Consider the following 22,520-nt stretch of genomic DNA (forward strand, 5'->3'; position numbering starts at 1 on the left):
CTGTTCTTTCTCCAGCTCCTTTAGGTGTAAGTTAGGTTGTATATTTGAAAATTTTCTTCCCTCTCCTTTAATCTCTATGCATGTGTGGTCCTTCCAAATTTTTTTTGTAGTTGACTTCAAGTTTCATAAAATGAAAATATGCATGGCATGGCCTCAGTCTTTGTAACGGTTGAGTCCTGATTTGTGACCCAGTATGTGATCTATTCTAAAGAATGTTCCATATGGAATTGAAAAGAATGTGTATTTGCTGCTTTAGGATGAAATGCTCTGAATGTCCGTTAAATCCATCTGGTCAAGTGTGTCATTAAAAGCCATTGTTTCCTTGTTGATCTTCTACTTAAATGATCTGTAAATTGCTGTGAGTGGGGAGTTAAAATCCCCAACTATTATCATAATATTATCAGTGAGTTTAAGTATGTTATTAAATGATTTATATAATTGGCTGCTTTTATGTTAGGGGCATAAATATTTACAACTGTTAGAACTTCTTGTTAGGTAGACCCTTTTATTACAATATAGTGTCCATCTCTTATTACAGTCTTCAATTTAGAATCTAGTTTGACTGATACAATGATGGCTACTCCAGCTTTCTTTTGATGTTCAGTAGCATGATAAATGGTTCTCTACCCCCTCACTTTCAATCTGGAATTCTTTGGGTCTAAAATGCATCTCTTATAAACAGCATATTGGTGGGTATTGTTTTGTTTTGTTTTGTATTTTATCAATCCCGATACTCTCTGTCTTTTTTGGAGCATTTAGTGCATTTACATTCAGAGTAATTATTGAAAGATATGAATTTAGTGTCACAGTATTACCTCTAAAGTTGCTATTCCTATACAATGTCTCTATTCCTTTATGGTTTTTGTTACTTTTGGGATCTCTCCTGACTCAAAGGAGACTCTTTAATATTTCTTACAGAGATGGTTAAGTGTTCACAAATTCCTTTGGTTTTTGTTTGTCCTAGAAATTCTTTTTCTTTCCTTCTATTCTGAATGACAGCTTTTGTCATTTTTTTTTTTTTTTTTGCTGAATAAAGTATTCCTGGCTGCATATTTTGTCTATTTAGTACCTGAATATATCATCTCAGTCCTTTCGGGCCTTCCAGGTCTCTGTGGACAGGTCTGCTGCCAGCCTTACATTTCTACCCTTTTGGCTTAAGAACCTCTTGTCCCAAGCTGCTTTCAGGATTTTCTCTTTATCTTTGAAATTTGTCAGTCTCACTATTATATGTCACAGTGTTGCCTTTTTTTTTTTTTTTTTGAGTTGGACTCTGTGCCTCCTGGACTTGAATACCTGTTTCTTTCCTTATATTAAGGAAGTTCTTAGCTATAATTTATTCAAATAAACCTTCCATCCTTCTCTCCTGCTCTTCTGGGAATCCAGTATTATTTTGATTTATGAAATTTCTGAGTTCCTTAAGTTTACCTTCATGATCTAATAGTTTTCTGTCCCTCTTCTTTTCAGGTTCATTATTTTCCATAATTGTATCTTTTTATATCACTGATTCGCTCCTCTGTTTTGTTCCTCTTTGTTTTTATGTTCTCCACTTGGGACTGCATCTCAGTTACAGCACTTTTAATTTCAACCTGACAAAACTTTAGGGTTTTGAATCTTTATACTAAGGGATTTTCTAGTGTCTTCTATGCTTTTTTCAAGCCTAGTTAGTATGTTTATAACAGTTTTAAATTATAGTTCAGATAGCTTACTTATACCTGTATTGATTAAATTCCTGACTCTGAGTATTATCTCCTGTTCTTTTTTTTAAGGTGAATTTCTCCATCCTATCATATTGTCCAAAAAACAAAAGAAGAAAGGAAAAAAAGAAAAACAGCAGCAATACAAACACTAAAGGAAACTAGATCCTGGGTATTTTTTGGTCTGCTTGTTAAAAGAAACTAGATTCTGGGAGGAATCTAGTAACTGAGAGTTACAGAAGGGAGGGATAATGGGGTAGCTGGGTGATGGGTATTAAGAAGGGCACATGTTGTGATGAGCACTGGATGTTATACCCAACTAATGAATCATTGAACACTACATCACAAACTAATGATGTAATACATGTTGGTTAATAGAACATAATTTAAAAGAAAGAAATTAGATTCCAAAATAAGAAAGAAATATATATAACAAATATATATTAGATATATATAATTTTATATATGTATAAAATATAATACAATAAAAGGAAACAAAAATAATATATATAAGGTATATATAAAAATAAAAAAATAATTTTAAACTAAGAAAAATAAATGAAAAATAATAATTTTTTTAAAAGGATAAACGTACAAAGGCAGATAGATACTATTTTCCCCTAGAGCTGAATCTCTGCAACCCTCTATGGTCAGTAACTTGGTATAAGTGAGTTGTTTGTGCTGGTACTCTGGACCTGCTACACCCCTTCTCAGGTATACGTGTCTTAGTAGAACTGTGCCTTCAATGGTGGGGAGGCAGAGCTTGATATAAGCAGCTCTGCTGGGTGATGCTGTTTTGCTTCCTGAGGGCTTTCAGCACTGACGGATGGGATGAATATGGTGGTGCCCAGCCCTCTAGACCCAAAGCTGAAAATTCATGCCCCCACTCTTCAGCGAGTCCTCACAGAAGAGTAATCAATCACTATTGTCTCCCGGTTTCAGTCAGAACTCTTTGTTTCCCCTGCCTGTGTCTGAGCTTTTTTATCCCAAGCATGCAACTGAGTTTCAGAATTCCAAATTTTAAGGATTCCCATGGCACAGACCCATACTGTTCTTCTTGGGGATGGTCTTATCATGCTTCTGTTATTTGTTGGAGAGTGGCAATTTGCAGTTTATGGAAATACAATGCAGAATCTGGCAGAAATCTGGCAGAAATCTTATCAGCCAGCTTCCGCACTCTAAGCTGGGGAACAGTACAACACTCAGACATCACATTCTTCTTGTGACCCGGGGGATCCTCTGACCACAGTATCATACCTGAGATTCTGCCCCACTTCACACCTGTAAGCCAGGCACATACCTCACTGATAGTAAACTTCTAAAAGTTCAGATTTTGTGCTTTGCTGTTTATAATACTTTGCAGTATTATGCCTCCATAAGCAGGTTCCCTCTTTGTGACCATGTCCACAGTTATATCACACCAGATTTAAGTCTCCTTACCTCCTACCCTCCAAAGGGTGGTCACTTTTCTACTTGCAGAATTTCAGTATTTGTTTTCTCAGAACTCTCAGTAATTTCTTGGGTATTCAGAATGATTTGATAACTATCTAGCTGTATTTAAGGGATGAGACAAACTTAGGGTTCCCCTACTCTTCTGCCATCTTAACTCCTCCCAAAGAGAATTTCTTATTGCACAAATGATCACAGTAGAATCAATGGGAACGTCATTTATTGTTAATTATCCTCATTCTACAGTTTAGATACAAGCAGAGTATAGATGGGTAGAGCAAAACACCTCACAACTTTAAGATACATGACCTAGGAGAGTGAAAATACAGAGAATAAATATGTCATGAATGAGGCAAGTAGGTAGAAATGAACTCCTTAGGCTGTGTCAATAAATACTGGTATGATATGGAGCTATTCCTGTCCCCATCTAGTGGGTCTTCCTCACACTGTGGATTATAGAAAATTGATGTTTGGAGGTTGAAAGAAATAGAGACTGGGAATCCCACCAAGACTCTCCCCAGAAAGTTGATAATCAGGCTTCATAGGAAGATTTGTCCGCTCACAAACATTATTTTGTTTACAACCAAGACTGTCCTATCCATTCAGGATAATCTGGCTCACAAGTGGTCAATGGAAAAGATTAGTGCCTAAGACATAGTTCACGGTGGCAACTACTATAACTGGTATAAAAGGCAGACATTCAAATTATCCAGGCAATGCAATGCCCACCTATACCATGAATGATCTCAATGGTAAGCTAGATAGCTTTCAGAAGCTTTATGGCTAAGCTTGTTCTCAGAGCTTGAGTTCGTTGGCCTTAAGTGACTTAAAATGGAATTAATAAACCAAAGAGAATAGTGAGTGAAGTGTGAGGAGAAGCACCTTGATCTCTTTAAATTTCCCCATCATTTGCTTTCACTCAGTCTTGGTTTTCTCTCTCTTTCCACTCCCTTCCTCACTGGTAGAACTGTTTATAAGAAAGGGCTTTCACACTGCCTTCAGCTCAGGTCATGATCCCAGGGTCCTGGGATGGAGCACTGCATCGGGCTCTCTGCTCATCAGGGAGCCTGCTTCCTCCTCTCTCTCTGCCTGCCTCTCTGCCTGCTTGTCATCTCTGTCAAATAAATAAATAAATAATCTTAAAAAAAAAAAAAGAAAGGGCTTTCAAATGCATAAACATTTTATACACAATTTAAAGAGGATTGTTAGCAGACATCTATAATTTCATTTCAAAGCACCCATTGGCGTACCACTTTGACACAAATGTATAGAATCATGCCTAAACCACATTATTACTGCATATTCATCTTTCTGGAAATATATCTACTTTCTAGTCAAGACTATCTCATGATTCTGTTATTTAACTAAAGAGTTTTCCCTTGTTATTTAACTAATGACCTTACAAAATTTTTTGTTTTTGTTTTTGTTTTTTAAGTTGTCTCTGGGGAATCTAGTGAGGAAGAAAGACTCCCTTCCTCACTGGTAGAATTATTAATAAGGAAGAAATAAATAATTTCTTTAGATTGCTTCTATTCTGCTTTACTAAGGAATCCTGGATTGCATGGAATTGTAGTAGCATCCATCCCATCCCATCAGTATTTATCTACCTATGTAGTAATCTGGTGCCCCTGGAACAAGAATAAACAAAAAGCTTACTCTAGTAGAGAAGACAAACACAAGTCAAATGATCACAGACCTATACAACTAAAGTCAGTAATATGGCAGCTTCTGATATCTGGAAGGCTGACAGAACTGTCCTCAAGTAAGAGATGTTTGAGCTGAGATCGAAGTATGAGTCACAGTATAAAAAGCAAAAGAGACCAAAGCAGAATAACTTTTCAGGGAGAGAAATAAACTGCTGCACAGGTTCTCTGGATGAATTGACAAAGGCTGATATAATTGGACACAAAAGACAAAGGGAGAATGTGGTAGAAAGTAAGTAGGGGAATGAGGCAGGGACCAGAGTATCCATGGCCATAATAAGGAGTTTAGGCCTTATTGTAGAGGGAGTAGGAAGTAGCCACTGGCAAGATCAAATCTGTTTTTAAAAGATTATTCTGCTGCACTATGGAGAATGGAATAGATGCAGAATAAGAATCAAACCTTTAGAGACACTATTCCCTGAAATAGTATTTTGTTCCCCAACTGACCTCTTGGCCAAAACACCACCCCACACATGCACACACACACAAACTCAAAAGACAAGAATACATGCTGTAATGCAAAATAAAAGCCATCATACAACATTATAAAAAATTTTTCTTTAATCCCTAATTGAACTAAATGTAAATGGGTGCTACTATTTTTCCTCACTTCTTTTCAATCCCTTCTGTATGTGTATATGGTTGGGAAAGGAAGTGTGTTCCCAACTTGCTGGTACCCTAAGTACAGGCTCAGTCCACTTATTGGGTAACTCATTATTTAACAGAGGGAGGCAGTGGTTCAGGTGGGAGATGCTGGTGGCTTGGATGAGGATGTTGGTGATGAATTATTTAAGAGGTAATGAACTATTTAGGTGACAAATTGCTAGCTGGAAAATAAGGGAAAGGAAGGAGGTCAAAGATGACCCTCTGACTTTGGTGTGCAGCTGATGAGTAATGTTATTTCATAAGACAGAGAACAGTTGAGGAAGACTATATTTAAGAATGACTCTTAGTGATGATCTTGTCCAAGTTCAAGAAATGGATGGCATTGAGTGTTTCTCTTATCCATGGTAAACATTGACTGTTAACCGGGGCAAACATTCTTTCCTGCTGAGCCTTTGAGTCGATACTTCAGATAAGGCCTATTTGCCATCCCAGTTCAAATGTAAGCCCCTTATTTAAAAGGTAAATAAATTAAGACTCTTTTTTTTTTTTAAATATAGTTCTACAGAAAAGACATTTGAATAAAAGTATCCCTTTGATTACTTTCTTTAACTTAAAAATTTTTAATTAAAATATTTAGCATAAATTCTACATATTTATATTATGCTCCTTTTTCCTGTATCTATAATCTAAGAAATTCACCTGGATTCAACAGTAAATGTAAAGGTATTGCTTGAATATAAATACCAATCAATATCAATAGAAGTATAAATAAATGTATTGCTTGAGTATAAATATGAACCAGAAGAAGTCAAAGAATGTCCCATGCTTCTATCTGATATCTGATATCACAAGACTGTGTGTTACTACTAGAAATCATCTGCTCGATTACTTTGAAGATGAGAATTGAGTTCCAGAGAGGTGAAACTTCTGGTTTAGAGTCACAAATCCTGTTAGTGACAGACTCCAGGGAGAAACCAATTCTCCCAATTCCCAGATCACTGCATTTTCCTGAAAACCACACTACCTCCAACACACCCTCTAACCTGAACTGAAAGGCAAGTATGAAAAATTCGGGAACAGTCAAACAGCTGGACTATTTATAAATATTCTCAACCATTGTATGAAATTCCCTAATAGTAACAATAATACTACTTTAACAGAAGACCTTCCTCACTCTTTCTATTATCCTAACACTACTGTCAGCTAATACTGCCTGTCCCATAACCTACATTGAGGGTAACTAGATCTGTACTTTCATCTCCTTACCAGTTTGTAAAGTGGGGTGAAGTATAATAGAATTATGGGTGAGGATAAAACTCCATTTAAGAAAATTCCATGTTCATGTATCCAAACTTACAAAGAGACAAATTAGGGGAGATTTCTCAAAGAATACCAGATTTTCTTATAGGTTTGCTTTTAATAGCATGCTCCATTAGAACTTTCTAAATATTTATAGCTCATTAAGTATTTGACATGAAGACAGGGGGTGGAAAGAAAGAGCCTTAAATTAGAGTGTTAAAATATTCAACTAACTGATGGAGAGGAATTTTTTAAAAATAAAAACTACTTCATTTATATTGTAAAACAATGGAAAATATAATTTTAAGCATAAAAATAAACTCATATAAGTTGAAAATGTTTGTTCTTTGGGGGTCGGTGAATGAAAAACTGATGGTCTGATCCTTGCATTTTGTCCACATTCACTGCAATGGACTCAAAGGCAAACAACACTCTGAAAGAGCTCTAAGGTAGTGCTCTAAGAATTTACTGAAATGGCCTTATTTTTCACTTTTGGAATCTTTATTGCTCTTGTCCTAACTGCTTTAAGATCAGAAAATAATGTTATATCAGTTAGTTGTATTTGACAGAGATGTGCTGATTTGATTATTCCTTTTATTAAATTTCTCTCTGAAGTAATACATATATTCAGTCTCAGAAATACAATCTGAAACACTCTTTTTGGTAGCATACCTGGTCTTCAAACCACACTCCTCTGCTTTAGGCTTTATTAATCATACACAGCTTTTGGTCCATAATAAAGTTTAGAAAGTTTCCAATGAAAAAATGAGGAGAAAAAATAACTGGCTTTTTGATGCATGTTTTATTTGACAGTTTCTAAATTTGTTGAAGTAATATGATGTAACCACTTTAGGAAACCAGATAGGAAAAGTGGATCCTTCTCCAGAAGGGAGAAGCCTTGAAGTTTAAGAAACCTTGCAGCTTATTCTTCATTGTGAAATAGTTCAAAAACACTTGTAGGCAAAGTAAGAAAAGAAGGGGGTTGGAACTCCAAGTTAGAGGAAAGTTGGCTTGTGTGGGAAAGAAAGAGAATACTCCAGGACACCTAATGCTCAAAACACATGACAAGTCATGGGAACTAAATGCAAAATATGATCCTGGACAATATCCTGAATAGAAGAAAGAGACTGCATAAGAAAGAGAGAACGAGAAAGGGAAGGATTGAAAGAAAAAAAGAAAGAAAGAAAGAGAAAGTGAAAGAGAGAAAGTGAAGAAAGAGACAAATACTATAAAGGATATTTGGGCTAATTGCTGAAAATTGAATAGCACTGTATCAATGTCAAATTCCTTGAATTTGATAATTATGAAAAGTAAAATAATATGTTTGTTCTTTGGAGATATATGTTGACATATTCAGTAGTGAAGGGCCAAGAAGTCTGCAACTTATTGTCAAAAGTTTAGAAAAAAAAATCATCATAATAATGATATTGATGGAAATAAAAGTGATAAAGCAAATACAGCAAAAATCTAAACAATTAATGAATGTAGGTGAAAGGTATACAAAGGTTCATTGTATTATTCTTGCAACTCTTCTGTAAGCTTGAATTTGTTCAAAATTAAAAGTTCACTTAAAAACCATATAGCAGAGATATATTAAAGAGGTATATAACCCTAGCAGTTTAAATATAAGTTTAGGGCATAAGAAAAATCAAAATAAATACTTACATGGATCTCTCTCCTCAAATTATTTTAAATGGTTTATATAGACACAGAAAATATGTTAATGCATTCAAACAAAGATCACATAGATATTGGCTAAAAATACTGACTTAGGAATAAGACTGTGTGGGTTTAAATTGTGTCTCTATCATTAATAGTTACATGAGTATGAGTGTGGTTCAATTATTTAACTACCCCATGCCTCAGTTTCTTCATCTGTCAAATAGAGATAGTTAATCAGTAGAATTTTGTAAAAATTGAATGGAATAATCTCCAGTGCATGCTTAGATATACCTGTCACATAAGCATTCTATAAGCATTAACTATTTTTATTTTAAAATATAAAGTAAACCATGTAAAGTAAAGTAAACCATGGCTAAAAAAGATATCAGTAAAAGATGAAGAAAATCAATTCCAAGGAAAAGAAGATGAAAAGACAGAGTGAAAGAGAAATAGGAGACCTTACTTTTGTCTGATCCCAGGAATTCAGCTACATAGCAATCAAATCATTCTGAACACCTGAAAACTCAACTGGAAATCTAAGAAAAGAATGGCTGCAACTCTACAGATAGAAAAGCAACCATTTTCTGAAAGAATAACAAAATGGGAAAACTCACTTCATAAAAGAGAACGAGAGGCAGTACTGACTGCCAGGAATGTAATCAGGGTATAGATATAGGTAAGATGTTAGAAATAGAGTTCAGAATAAGATTATAAAGATACTAGCTGGGCTTGAAAAAAACATAGAAGATAGTAGAGAATCCCTTTCTGGAGAAACAAAAGAACTAAAATCTAATCAAGTTGAAATAAAAAAGGCTACTAATGAGATCCAATAAATAATGGAGTCTCTAACTGCTAGAGATAAATGAGGCAGAAGAGAGAATTAGTGACATAAAAAACAAAATGAGGGAGAATAAAGAAACTGAGAAAAAGAGAGATAAACAACTGTTGGATCAAGGGGGGAAAATGCAAGAGATGAGTGACACCATAAAGCTAAAATTACTAGAATAATTGTGATCTTAGAAGAACAGGAAGGGGGGTGGAGCAGAAGGTATATCAGAGCAAATTATAGTGGAGAACTTCCCTAATCTGGGGATTTGGAAACAGGCATTCAAGGCCAGGAGGCCAAGAAACATCCCCTCAAAACCAGTAAAAATAGGTCAACACCCCTACATATAACAGTGACACTCACAAATCTCAGAGACAAAGAGGAAATAATGAAAGAAGCACTGACAAGAGGTCCATAACCTACAAGGGTAGAAATTTTAGATTTGCAGCAGACCTATCCAGAAACTGGGAAGACCAAAAAGAACTGGCATGATACACTCAGGGTGCTAAATGGGAAAAGTATACAGCCAAGAACACTTTATACAGAAAGGCTGTATTCAAAATAGGAGAAATAAAAATCAGACAAACAGAAACTAAAAGAATTTCTGATCCCTAAAACATCCCAGCAACAAATATTTTAAAAAGATCCTTTCAGTAAAGAGAGAACCCAAAAGTAATATAGACCAGAGAGAAACAGGGCAAATATACAGAAGTAGTGACATTACAGGTAATACAATGGCACTAAATTCATATCTTTCAATAGTTACTCTGAATGTAAATGGGCTTAATGCCCTCGATCAAAAGACACAGGGTATCATACTGATTTTAAAAAGCAAGACCCATTTATATGTTGTCTACAGGAGATTCATTTTAGACCCAAAGACTGCTACAGATCGAAAGTGAGGAGGTAAAGAACTACTTATCATTCTACTGGCCATCAAAGTAAAGCTGGTGTAACAATCATTATATCAGACAAATTAGATTTTAAGCCAAAGACTATAATAAGAGATGAGGAAAGGCATTGTATCATAATTAAAAGGTCTGTCCAACAAGACGATTTAACAATTGTAAATATTTATGCCTCTACATGGGAGTAGCCAATTATATAAACCAATTAATAACAAAATTAAAGAAACACATTGATAATAATACAATAATAGTGGGGGACTTTAACACCCCTCTTGCTGCAATGGTCAAATCATCTAAGCAGAAGATCAGCAAGGAGACGAGGGCTTTGAATAACACACTGGACCAGATGGACTTCACAGATATATTCAGAGCATTCCATCTCAAAGCAACAGAACATGCATTCTTCTGAGTGTACATGGAACATTCTCCAGAACAGATCACATACTGGGTCACAAACCAGGTCTTCACTGGTGCCAAAAGATTGGGATCATTCCCTGCATATTTTCAGACCACAATGCTTTGAAACCTGAATCCAATCACAAGAGGAAATTTGGAATCAATTCAAGTACATGGAGGCTAAAGAGCATCTTACTAAAGAATAAATGTGTCAACCAGAAAATTAATGAATTTTTAAAAATCATGGAAATAAATGAAAGTGAAACACAACTGTTCAAAACCTTCGGGATGCAGCAAAGGCCTTCCTACAAGGAAAGTACATAGCAATAAAAGACTTTCTCAAGAAATAAGAAAGTTTTCAAATATACAACATAACCTTACACCTAAAGGAGATGGAGAAAGAACAGCAAATAGAGCCTAACCCACAGGAGAAGAGAATTAAAGATTAGAAAGAAATCAATGAAATAAAAACCAAAGAACAATAGAACAGATCAACATAACTAGGAGCTGGTTCTTTGAAAGAATTAATAAGATTAATATACCCCTACCCAGACTTATCAAAAAGAAAAGAGAAAGGACCCAAATAAAAAAAAAGATCATGATTAAAAGAGAAGAGACACACAACACTGAAGAAATACAAAGAATACTAAGAATATATTATAAGCAACTATATGCCAACAAATTAGGCAATCTAGAAGGACTGGATGCATTCCTAGAAAGGTATAAACTATAAAACTGAGACAGGAAGAAAGAGAAAACCTGAACAGACCCATAACCACAAGGAAATTGAAGCACTAATCAAAAACCTCGCAACAAACAAGAGTCCAAGGCTGGATAGCTTCCCAGGGGAATTCCACCAAACATTAAAAAAAGAAAAAGTAACTATCCTTTTGAAACTGTTTCAAAAAATAAAAATGGAAGGAAAACTCCCAAACTCTTTCTATGAGACCAGCATTACCTTGATCCCAAAGCCAAAGACCCCATCCAAAGGGGGAATTACAGACCAATATCCTTGATAAACATGGATTCAAAAATTCTCACCAAGATACTAGTCAATAGGTTCCAACAGCACATAAAAAGGATTACTCACCATGACTAGGTGGGATTATTTCTGGCTGCAAGGTGGTTCAACATCTGCAAATCAATCAATATGATACTTTACATAAATAAAAGACAAGAACCATATAATCCTCTCAATAGATGCAGAAAAATCATTTGACAAGGTACAACATCATTTTCTTAATTAAAACCCTTCATAGGGAACCCGAGTGGCTCAGTTGTTTGAGCAACTGCCTTCAGCTCATGTCATAGTCCTGGAGTCCCAGGATCAAGTCCCACATCAGGTTCCTGGCTCCATGGGGAGTCTGCTTCTTCTCCCTTCTCATGCTCTCTCTCTCTCTCTTTCTCTCTCTCAAACAAATAAAATCTTAAAAAAAAAAAAAGAACTTTTCACGGTGTAGAGATAGAGGGAACATACCTCAAATATCATAAAAGCCATATATGAAAAGACCACAGTGAATATCATTCTCAATGGGGAAAAACTAAGAGTTTTTCCCCTAAGATTAGGAACACAACATGGATATCCACTCTCACTACGGTTTTTCAACCTAGTACTAGAAATCCTAGTCTCAGAAAATAGGCAATGAAAAGAAATAAAAGCCATCTCAATTGGCAAAGAAGGCAAACTCTCACTCTCTGCAGTTGACATGTGGAAAACCCAAAAGACTACAAAAAATTGCTAGAACTTAAATAGGAACTCAGCAAAGTCACGGGATATAAAATCAATGCACAGAAGTTTGTTGCATTTCTATATACCAACAATGAGGCAGCAGAAAGAGAAATCAAGGAATAGATCCTGTTTACAACTGTTCCAAAAACCAAAAGATACCTAGGAATAAACCTAATCAAAGAAGTAAATGATCTGTACTCTGTAAATTATAGAACATTTATGAAAGAAATTGAGGAAGATTCAAAGAAATGGAAAAACATCCCATGTTCATGGATTGGAAGAACAAATATTGCAAAAGTGTTTACACCACTCAAAGCAATCTACATTCAATACAATCCTTATCAAAATAACACCAACATTTTTCACAGAGCTAGAACAAACAATTCTAAAATTTGTATGAAACCAGAAAAGACCTTAAGTAACCAAGAGGTGTTGGAAATGAAAAGCAAAACTTTTCAGAATCCTGTATTATAAAGCTGTAATCACAAAGACAATATGGATCTGGCACAAAAACAGACAAGACACATAGGGTGCCTGGGTGGCTTAACTGTCTGCCTTCAGCTCAAGTCATAATCCCAGGGTCCTGGTATTGGCCCCTACACTGGGCTCCTTTCTCTGTGGGAAGTCTGCTTCTCCCTTTCCCATTACCCCTGCTTGTGTTCCCTCTGTGGCTCCCTCTCTCTCTGTCTAATAATTAAAATCTTTAAAAGAAATTTTTAAAAATAAAAAATAAGTAAATTAACAGACACATAGAATAGAGAACCCAGAAATGGACCCTGCACTTTATGGTCAACTAATCTTTCCACTGAAAGAATATTCAATGGAAAAAAGATAGCCAAGTGTGTGGTGGCTCAGGAGGTTAAGCATCTGCCTTTGGCTCAGGTCATGATCCAGGAGACCTGGGATCGAGCCCCACACTGGGATTCCCACTCAGTAAAGAGTCTGCTTCTCCCTCTGCTCCAAACACTGATTCTGCACTCTCTCTCCTCTCATTATCTCTCATGCTCTAAAATAAATAAATAAAAATTGTCAAAAAACAAAAAAAGTAAAAAGATAGTCTCTTCAACAAATGATGTTGAGAAAATTGGACAGTCCCATTCAGAAGAATGAAACTGGATGATTTTCTTACACCAGACACAACAGACTCAAAATGGATGAAAGACCTAAATGTGAGACAGGAATCCATTAAAATCCTAGAGAACCCAAGCAGCAAACTTTGTTACCTTGGCCATAGTAATTTCTTGCTAGACACATCTCCAAAGGCAAGGGAAATGAAGATAAAAATAGATAATTGGAAATTCATCAAGAAAAAACTTCTGCACAGCAAAAGAAATATTTATCAAAACCAAAAGACAACTGATAGAATGGAAGAAGATATTTGCAGATGTCTTATCAGATAAAGGACTAGTATCCAAAATCTGTAAAGAACTTATCAAACTCAACACCCAAAAAACAAATAATCCAGTCAAAAAATGTACAGAAGAAGTGAAGACATTTCTCTGAAGAAGACATCCAAATGGCCAAAAGACACATGAAAAAAAAAAAAATGCTCAACATCACTCACCATCAGGGAAATACAAATCAAAACCACAAGACACTATGTCATACTAGTCAGAATGAATAAAATTAACAAGTCAAGAAATGATAGATGTTAATAAGGATACGGAAAAAGGGGAACCCTCTTATACTGTTGGTGGATATGCAAGCTGGTGAAGATACTCTGGAAAATGGTATGAAAGTTTCTCAAAAAGTGTAAAATAAAGCTACCCTATGACCCAGCAATTGCACTACTGGGTATCTACCCCAAAGATATAAATGTAGTGATATGAAGGGGCACCTGTACCACAATGTTTATAACAGCAATGTCCACAATAGCCAAACTATGGAAAAAGCCCAGATGTCCACTGACAGATAAATGGATAAGGAAGATATGATACACACACACACACACACACACACACACACACACACACACACACATACACATATAAATAAAGATGGAATAATCTTTAAAATCAAGTATCTGGTCACCCTATGGCCCAGTCAAGGTGACACATAAATTAACCAACACATGATAATTCATAACTATTCCTCAAGTGAGGTAAAACTTTCCTACACTGAATTATAAAATAATCAATCTAGGAAGCACTGAATATTATGGAGAAATGGTCCTAAGAAAGGTTTCTTCAATAGACATGGTTAGGATTTGATTTGGTTTTTTAAAGATACTATCTCCAGATAAAAGCTAAAGGAATGCCTTTAAAAGAAAATCCAATAAGATATAATTCTGAAAGCAGCAAAATAAAATTAGTTCAGCTGTGTATTGTTCTGAGAATAACTTGATCCAAGAATAGAACCTGTAGTACCTAGAGAAATAGGTGAACAGTAGATCCTTTGAATACTTCATTCTCTTAGCAGGGCTTTGTTAAAGATCAAATGACAAAGATTTACCCTGTGTCAAAGACCCAGAATGGAGATGTTCTGTGTTGCTTCTTGAAAGTAGATCTTTATGTTTAGAAACAGGGCTGGGACTTGTGTGACCCTAAAAGTGAGTATCTCCTTAAATTCTATGCCCTGGGTGCCTCTCTTGCCTTACCCTAGTCTCAGTTCTGTTTATAAAACCAAATAGTTCAAGAATAAGAATGTATAAATTATAACCACCATTTTTTTATATGTGACAATAGTTAGGAAGAGACAAAATAATGCCTCTCCTTTTCTCCACCAAAAACAAAACCATTCAGAGAGAAGATGGGGCAGACCGAGGATCAAGAATACCACCTTCTTGGTTAGTTTCCAAAATATATAAAGAACTCATACAACTCAAAACTTTAAAAAACAAATAATCCAAATTAAAAATGTGGAGAAGACCTGAACAGACATTTCTCCAAAGAAGACATACAGATGGCCAACAGATTCATGAAAAGATAGTCATTGTCAGTTATCAGGGAAATGCAAATTGAAACTGCAATGAGATATTACCTCACATCTGTCAGAATGGTTAAAATCAACAACACAAGAAACAACAAGTGTTGGTGAGGTAATGGAGAAAGAGGACCCTCTTACACTGATGGTGGAAATGCAAACTGGTCCAGCCACTGTGGAAAACAACATAGAGGTTCCTCAGAAAATTAGAAATAGAACTATCCTACCCTCCAGCAATTACATTACTGGATATTTACCCAAAGAATACAAAACCACTAATTCAAAGAGTTATATGCACCCTTATGTTTATAGCAGTGTTATTAACAATAAGAAGCCCAAGTGTTTATTGACTGATGAATGGGTAAAAAAGGAGGGTGTGTATATATATAAATATATATATATATAATGAAATATTACTCACACATAAAACAATTGAAATCTTACCACTTGCAATGATGTGCTAAAGAGTATAATGCTAAGTGAAATATTAGAAACAAAACAAATGAGCAAAGGAAAGATAGAGAAGGAGAGAGAAATCAAGAAACAGACTGAACTACAGAGAACATACCAGGTGGGTGGGAGAACGGGTGAAATAGGTGATAAGGATTAAGGAGTGCAGTGGTTGTGACGAGTACTGAGTATTGCATGGAAGTGTTGAATCACTATATTGTATACCTGAAACTAATAAAACACTGTATGCTTAAAAAAAAAAAAAGAATACTACCTTTTATTTAATGATTACAATTGAAGTAAATACTACCTTTTATTTAATGATTACAATTGAAGTAATGATTAATTTCCTGGTCAAAAATTCAAATGCTTTCTAACAACAGATCACTGTTGCTTCTCCTAGTGAGACCTCATAAGGTGTTGCATTTTCTTGTTAAGAAGCTGTATCTCCACAAACAACATGGATGTATATGTACATGCAGTACTTAGACACACACCTCTTATGTTCCAGTATTTTTAATACTGAGATCACAAGTTGGGAGGAAAAGTATCAAAAAGGAATCCTATCACCATATAATGATGCTACCCCCCCCCAAACCCCAAAACAGAGGTGCTTTATGACTGTCCTAACTACCATCTAAGCTCACATATTCCTTTCAGGGACAAGTGAGGTGGGGGCAACATAGAAACAATGTTAGATTTTTTACACTACATGACAAACTTAATGCTCAGAGACTAGTTGAAGAAGGACAGGCTAGTTAAGCCCTTCTCCCCTTTCACAGTGCTTAGTTAGATCCAAGATCCACAGGTCATTCAGACATGCTGAAGCAGCACTCCAGTGGGAAGCAAATTCTGGTGTGTGGTTTTGTGGTCCTAATGGGAAAAAAAAATCAAGAACCACTAAGGAAAAAAAAAAAAAATCATGAAAGACATTGGGTTTTCACAATGTTGGGAGAAAACTTTTGATGAAATAGAACAGTTTAAACCTTCAGTGTTCTGGATAGAGACTCAGTAAAGATATCTTTAATATCTTCTATTTATTCCAGTTACAAAGGAAGAATCTTAATGGTACCAAGAAATGTGTAATGATCTACTGCTCTCATGTTTGTCCTGTTTGGCAATAAGGAACTACCAATTTAGAGTTACATTTTCAATAGATTAGCTCTTTAGCTGGAAATTATATGAGTATGTGTGTGTCTTTATGTGCTTGTTTGCTTTCATTTATTCAGATCATTTCTAAATATTGCCATATGGTAATTGAGTTGTAATGTTGCAGCCTCTCTGAAAGGAAGATGGAGTATGAAACCGGTCTCTAAACAATTCAGCCCAGCCGGCATAGGCCATAAAGGGGAGGGAAGAGGCGGGAAATATTCTATTTACCATCTCTCCCCTTGGAAAAATGCCGTTTCTAGGGAGGTCAGATTCCTACACTCCAGTGCCAGTCAGAATTAGAACAATCTATTCAAATGTCCTTTATGAGCCCAGAACAACTGTTGGAGCTCTGTAGAAATTGTGTGTATCAGCAAGTATTTGAAATAAAACAGCTGTGCCTGGTGGTTGCTTTACTCAGTTAACGCCGTTAATGGCTCAAACACAGAGGAAACAGGAGCCTAGGAAACACCTTCCCTTTCTTACTTGAAAGCCTCCTCCACTCTTCACACTTGAAATGGCTCTTTTCTGCGCAGCTTTAGCAGGGCGGTGAGTGTGTAGAGGTGCAGGTTCATGGTTGGGGGAGAGGGGGAGAGTGCTGTGCATGTGCTTTTCTGCCCTTTCCCATTCTTTATAACCTTCCCTTATCCCCACCCCACCCTGGAAAAATCAGACAAGATATAAATGGGGTTTGTTTGTCTGTTTGTTTGTTTGTTTGTTTGCTTGCTTTGCTTGTTTTTAGCAGAAAGGATAGACAAAGAAGACATACTGTAAAATTTTGCTTATTTCCTTTCTAGTACATTCTTTAAAATTCACAGTGAGGTCACTGAATTTTCCAATGTCTAAGTAACTTCAAAAGTTCCAGTCATCTTAAAACAAAACAAAACAAAAAACACGGAGAGATCTTGGTGCTTTTGAAACAACAACCACGACCAAGCATTGAAATCAGAAATCCAAAAACAACAGCTGGGGACAAGGGAGAGGCAAAGAGGCTGGGGTAGGCCAGGGCTTATGTTCCAGGAAGATTTCTGAAGAGCACCTTTGTATATATATGAATCATTCTGTGTGATAAAATATTATCTGCAATAAAAGGCATTCTCACTTGGTTTCTGCATGCTAATGATCTCCTGATTCACATTCCCTGGGCTCAGAAAGATGGTGGAAATATCTCTTTAAACCCAAGCCAATTCTTCTCAGTAGTTGCTGACAAATATTTCAGCTGGAAGGCCCGATTAAGTAGTAATTGCTAACTGGCACCAAAAGCCTTAATGCAACTTCTAGACACAAACAAACAGAAAGGCAATAGACCACTCCTTCTTTAACAAGGTAGCTTTGTAACTGAGTCCAGGCTTATTCTACTCACAACATAACGGGCCAGTAAGTCAAGAGGTAAGGTGTTGGGGTAAGGAGAGTGGCTTTATTTGGAAAGCCAGTAAATCAAGGAGATGGCAGACTGTTGTCCCAAAGAACCATCTCCCTAAGCATGATATTTGATCTTCTTTTATGTTAGCAAAAGACAGAAGTGTGAAGGGGTTGGAGTCAAATGGTGACTGACATTTGTAGACATCCAAGAGAGGTCCTATAACTTCCTTTTTCTTGTCAGTTGACCTTTGCATATTAGAATCTGGCAATGTCCTTCCTGTAAATTTTAAACACAGCATAGTCATTTCTGTGCTCACCTCTCCTCAGGTGAGGTAGGTTTGGGGTGAAAAAATGGTTTTTGGAAATATTAGCTGTAAGCAAAATTCCTTTAACGATTAACATTCCCTTGTACAGAACTAAGCACAGGTTTATGAGCTATAGGTCACAGTAGCAAGAGTAATAGAAGCAATAAGGACTTAGCCATGCTAAGTTTCTCCCTATTACAGTTGCTCAGCCTCACTTAGACAGCCAGGTCTCCTAGAAGGACCATGCAGACCTGGCTGCTGCCTTTAACCATTTACTTCCCCATTACTGTTTAATAGGCCTTGATGAACTGACTGGGGAATTTGTTAACTATTCCTTTAGTTCTGCTATTCCTACAAGGACAGCAAAAGAACCAAAAAAAAAAAAAAAAAAAAAAAAAAAAAAAAAAACCTGCTTGTCGCTTAAGTAAAGTTATTTGGGCAGGTGTCTGTCAATCTATATGGGAATAGTCCACCAAAGGAAATAAAATGGCTATGAATCAAAAGAGGGATAGAAGCAGGAGTCATCTTTTGTTCCTCTCACCCAATGTATTTATAGCAAAAATCACCATCTACCCACTCATGCTCAAACACATTAACCTTGAAATCTGTAGCTTCATGCTTTCTCTTGGAAATTAAAATAAAGTGTGTTTGTGTCCTGTTCTCTTTCCATATGCTTCTCTTGTCTGCCTATTTGCCTCTCCAACTTGTTCTTTCTTGTAAAATGTACTTAGAAGGTAATAACATAGACTGAAGTATTCTCAAGTTAGAGACTATTTGCAAGGACCTAAGACCACTCATGAAAAGCAGAACTACAGGATATAGTATTGGTTTTTTGTTTTGTTTTAAAGATTTTACTTATTTATTTTGAGAGATAAGGCATGTGCAAGTAAGGCAAGTGGGGAGAGGCAGGAGGAGAAAGAGAGGGAACCTCAAGCTGACTCCATGCTGAGTTGGAGCCCCACACAGAACTCAGTCCTATAACTGTGAGATCATGACCTGAGCTGAAATCAAGAATTGGATGTTCAACAGACTGAGCCACTAGATTGGCAGAAAGGGCATACAGGTGCCCCTAGTGGTGGTGTTTTTTGTTGTTATTGTTGTTGTTGTTAAGTGAATAGGAAGCATTAAAATCAATCTAGGAATATGAATATGTGCTATACTCAGCATAAATCAGACTTACCTAATCAGTTATCTCAGATCCTGCATCCTCTTCCTGGATTTTCTATCTCTGCAAATGGAACCATTACCTGCCCAACTGCCAAGATGTACTCATGCTAGTCAATCTGGTTTTATACTTCTCACCTTCTACATTAAGTTATTCAGTAAAATAAAGACTACTTCCAAAATGTCTCAATTGTGTTCCTTCAATGTCCTCTCCAGAGTAGAACAGGCCATAATATTTTCATATCAGGCAATGCTACCAGGAATCATTGATAGCTCCATTTGAGTTATTAAGCGTTTATTGTGTATTCAGTGCTTTATGGGTGTCTTAGTCACTTCAAACTACTATAACAGAATACCACAGACAGGTGGCTTAAACAACAAACATTTATTTCTTACAGTTTTAGAGGCTAGAAGTTCAAGATCATGGTGCCAGCATGCTCTGGTTGTTGGTGAAGGCTCTCTTCCTATTTTACAGATTGCCACCTTCTCTTTGTACCCTCTTATGGCAGGGAGAGAGAAAGAATGCACTACCTTTCTCCCTCTTCTAATAAAGACAATAATCCTATCATGGCAACTCTCATGGCCTAACGACTTCCCAAAGGCCTCACCTCCAAATACCATCATATTAGGGTTTGGACAAATGAACTTTGAGGGAACACAAGTATGCAGTCCATAGCAATGTAAAACTACAAAAATTAGATCATACTTTTATCTTGTCAAGCATGTATTTGTTTGATAGGGCTCCCAGAACAAAGAACCATGGACTGGGTGGCTTGAACAACATAAATTTATTTTTTCACAATTCTAGAGGCTATTAGTCTGAATTCAAGGCATCGGCATGTTGGTTTCTTCTGAGGCCCCTCTCCTTGCTTTGTAGATAGCCATCTTCTCCTTGTGTCTTCCCATGGTCTTCCTTACATATTTGTCTGTGTCCAAATTTCTTCTTAAAAGATAATAGTCATATTGTATTAAGGCTCACCCTAACGACCTTATTTAACCTGAACTACCTCTTGTTAGAAGCCAGTAGAGGGACAGTAAAGTATGTCTAAACTGAGATAGCACTTTGAGACCAGAAAACAAAGCCAGTGACCCATAAAGTTTATACAGAGTTTTACTAAGGGTGACTTACTGAGAGGGAGAATTGGATGGGTGATGATCCAGGCACTATACAACTATTCTCCACAAAGTCTGGACTTTAACCCACAGATTCTATAGCATGAGAGGAGGGTGAAGAGGGCCTTGTGATGAGATCAAAGGGTCTAACATTTAACAGGCCACCTGTGTCTGAAGGTGGGGGAAGAAACTATGTTATCTCTACTAGTTATCTAAACAACTTTAGAGAAGAGGAGAGCAGCCTTCCTGCCTTCTAATCAGGGCATACATTAACCTCCACAGGACCTGGAACATGTAGCCCCTGGGGAGGTCATTTCATTGCACAGGCATTAACAAGATGGAGGGCCCAAGGCAGAGTCAGTATTGTCATCACTCCTACATCTCTTTAAAGGTCCTATCTCCAAATACATTCACATTCTAATGTACTGGGGTTAAAACTTCAACCTATGAATGCAGTAGGGGTAGGAAGACATGATTCATCCATAACAAAGCCTTTTTACCTTTTTCATCTTTATGTTGTCGCTTATTCTCACAAGTCTTAAAGATAATTTCTGAGGATAAAGAAAAGCATTAGTATTGGACTAATGAGAAAACTGGAACCCAGAGAGTTTGACTGATACTCAAAGTCACCAAGTTGTTGATAGCCAGAGCCCAGATGTTACTATTCTCTCTTCTCAAACAATGCCATCTTTCTCCATTGCAGATTAAAATTCTGTTGCTGTGATTACATCATACTCCACACAATTGCATATCTTATACTATTCATTTTGAATGTCTTGTAAGCACTCCCATTATTTTTCTTAGTTCTAATTCTTGGGTGTCCTTCAGTTTTCTCTGTTAATTTCTTTTTTTTTTTTTTTTTCTATTTTATGTGTGTGGACTCTCCATCCTCACACATATCAAATTTCAAATGGAGCATCAAGTCATCATTTTATCTGCTGTTCTTCTTCTGTGGTATTATTGTTGGAATATCAGCTTATCATCATTGTGTGTTACCCATTGAGAAATTCTACATCCTACATGCTTAATAAACTTGTAATCTACTCTCCCATTAATCCTTCTAGATCCAGGAGGAGGAGATGACATGCACTATGATTTCCATTTCCTGAATGGAGAAACAAACACAGAAATTGTAGTTAATTTACCTATGACTATGTTCCCGAGCCAAGGTGCCAGTCAGTCTTTTGTATAGTAATTCTATTATTACAGGTGCCTGGAAGTGAAACCAACAGTAATTTGGAACAGAGGGAGACTTACTGGTACTCATGCATTTGGGATAGGCAGACATTGGAAAATAGCTATGAAAAACTCACCTAATAACTAATATATTAAGCATTATAAGTTACTGTGTACTCAAATCAGGCATTACACTGAACTCTTTATTTCCTTTCTCCCTAATCCTTGTAATACTCAGATAAGGTAGTTAAGTCTAGTTCAGTATACTATTATTAAGGAGAACATAAACTTCCTGAAGGAAAAGACTATTTAATCATGTTCACCACTTTAGAGATCTCTCTGCTCTGGACCATCAACAGTTTCATCTTCAGGTTCCAGTGAAAAATGAGAAATAGAATGCAGAAACCTGGGCCACAATAATAAAATTATAGTACCCCCAAACAGACTGACATCTTGCTGGGCAATATAGCCTTGAGTAAGTCATCTTATATAAATCTCATGTATACAACAGTGCCTAACACACTGTCGGTGCTCAGGAAATATTTGTTGATGATACAAACAAATGAGTGAATGTCTACTTTGTCAGGTGAAAAGGCAAGAAGACACA

General features: G+C 36.4%; 1 long non-coding RNA gene across 1 annotated transcript; it reads left to right on the forward strand.

Moving 5' to 3' along the window:
* The first annotated feature begins 293 nt into the window (after nucleotides 1-293).
* LOC116570710 lies at nucleotides 294-22,283 on the forward strand. Its single transcript, XR_004277535.1, has 3 exons — nucleotides 294-520; nucleotides 20,860-20,865; nucleotides 22,273-22,283. It is a non-coding gene; the product is annotated as an uncharacterized LOC116570710 (long non-coding RNA).
* Nucleotides 22,284-22,520: the final 237 nt, after the last annotated feature.

This window comes from Mustela erminea, chromosome 12, assembly GCF_009829155.1.
Source record: "Mustela erminea isolate mMusErm1 chromosome 12, mMusErm1.Pri, whole genome shotgun sequence".
Taxonomy (NCBI): Eukaryota; Metazoa; Chordata; class Mammalia; order Carnivora; family Mustelidae; genus Mustela; species Mustela erminea.